The sequence below is a fragment of the Castor canadensis genome, chromosome 8 (assembly GCF_047511655.1).
Source record: "Castor canadensis chromosome 8, mCasCan1.hap1v2, whole genome shotgun sequence".
Classification (NCBI taxonomy): Eukaryota; Metazoa; Chordata; class Mammalia; order Rodentia; family Castoridae; genus Castor; species Castor canadensis.
Window position 1 is genome coordinate 44316517 of NC_133393.1, and position 2168 is coordinate 44318684.

The following is a 2168-nucleotide window of genomic DNA, read 5'->3' on the forward strand; positions in this document are numbered from 1 at the left end:
CACCTGAACACCCAGCACTGGTATGTGTTATGCAAAGGAGGCTTCATAAATCTGATTTGCACTCCTAGGTGTCAGATGCATTTCTGTTACCTTAATATTTCACATGTGTGAAGAACAAAACACAAAAGATAGGAGTTAAGGATTTTATAGTACTTTGAGTGGCAATGAGTCCACTCATGATGAAATGACAACAAAAGCTAAAAGTGAAAAAGAAGGCTTCAAAAGTGCTCTAGGAAGGGGCTGGGTGTGGAGCTCAGTGATGGTACAGGGCCCTGGATTCCACCCCCAGCACCATGATAAGAATAAAACGGAAGAAAACCAGATTTGAACGCAGGCATTTTCAAATACATCAGTCAGCTGAATGTTAACAGCAATCAGAACATCTTGATAAGATAGTAAAATTTTGAGATTTACATATTCAAAGAAAATAATAAGTTTTTGTGTGTTACTGGAGTTTGAACTCAGGGAGCTCTACCAATTTGAGCCACACCTTTAGCCTTTTTGCTGTGATTATTTTGGAGATTGGGTCTCATTTTTGCCCAGCCAGCCTAGGCCATGATCCTCGTATTTTATGCTTTCCACCATTGCTGGAATGACAGGTGTGTGCCGCTGCACCCAGTTATTAGTTGAGATGGGGTTTTTCAATCCCCTGGGCTTGGCCTTCAGTGCAGAGCCTCCCTATCTCAGCCTCCCAAGTACCTAGGACCTCAGGGGCAAGCCAGCAGCACCCAGCTGTAATTAAGTTCTTAGTCACTTAATCACATGGAAGGAGAGTGTGTTGGTATACACCTGTCATCTCAGCACAGGCACAAGAGGATAGAGAGTTTGAGGCCAGCCAGGGCTGTCTCAAAAAATCAAAACAATAATAATCACATAGAAGGTGATGGTAGTAAAATAACTTTAAGAACTATACATATCCCAACAGTTCAGGGATCAAGTTTGTATATATTCTAAGAAAAAAAAATCTTTCCTTCCTAGGGTTAATCTTCTTACCCAAGTGAAGTAAGAAAATTCCTACTTACGGGTTATCTCTGCTCCAGTACTTATTTTATATTTGCAAATAAACTAACTGCTTTAGTTTGGAGACTGAAGTGAAAGGAATAATAATATTCTGAAATGACACTCTCACACATTTTACTATGCAACATATCCACAAGAAATCCCATGCAGAAACCATTCCTATAGAATATGAGCAAAATCCCACAGGAGCACAGGGATTTGTTTGGAAAACATAGTTTGAGGAACCCAGTTAAAAGTGTGTGTGCCAGTTGGGTATGGTGGTACATGTCTATAATCCCAGCTATTCAAGAGGCTGAGGCAGGAGGATCAGAAATTTGAGGTCAGCCTGGGCAACTTAGTGAGATCCCATCTGAAAAGAATGTTTAAAAAGGGTTGCAACTGGGGGTGTACTTCAGTGGTAGAGTGCTTGCCTAGCATGCACAGGTCCTGGGATTGATCCCCAGTACCAAAAAAATTTATGTGTGTACGTGTGTGTGCCTGTTTGTTGTTGTTTGTTTGTTTTAGTACTCTCACTGTTATTGATAGGATGGTTTTAGTTTCAGTTGTATATTTTTACTCGCATACCCACATACTAAGTCTTGAGGTAGGACATCTATGGGATTGGTTAATTCAACAGCTTAGTTAGATCATAAAGGGCCCTGGAATTCTTTGCTTCTTTGTATTCTGCTATGTGGTAGTTTCTTTCATGTCCGAGTTTCCTTCATGTCAAAGGTGACTGCAGCAACTCCAGACATCAAATCCCTTATCTCCTCTATGGTAGCAACCAAAACTGCAAGAGAAAATAAGGAAGTAACCTTACCTTTTGTTCCTTTTTAAGGCTGAGAAAAACTCTTACGTTTAGTCACATTTCCCATTATATCTCATTGGCTAAAAATGGTATCATGTGTTCCCTTTCTAAATCAATCAGAAAAAAGAATGAAATGATCATCGTTGGTTTTGATAAGTGATTGAAAACCCGGGCTGCACTATCACTTGGAGAGTTTTTAAAAACTGTCAACCTCTCTACCAATTAAGCTAGTACCTCTAGAGGTAAACAGGGCATCCGTATTTTTATAGAACACCTCAGAAGAATCTGAGTAGCAGTTGGGGTGAGAACCAGTGCATATATAACTCTTAGATTCATCCCTTTGGGCTAAGGAGGGACCCAG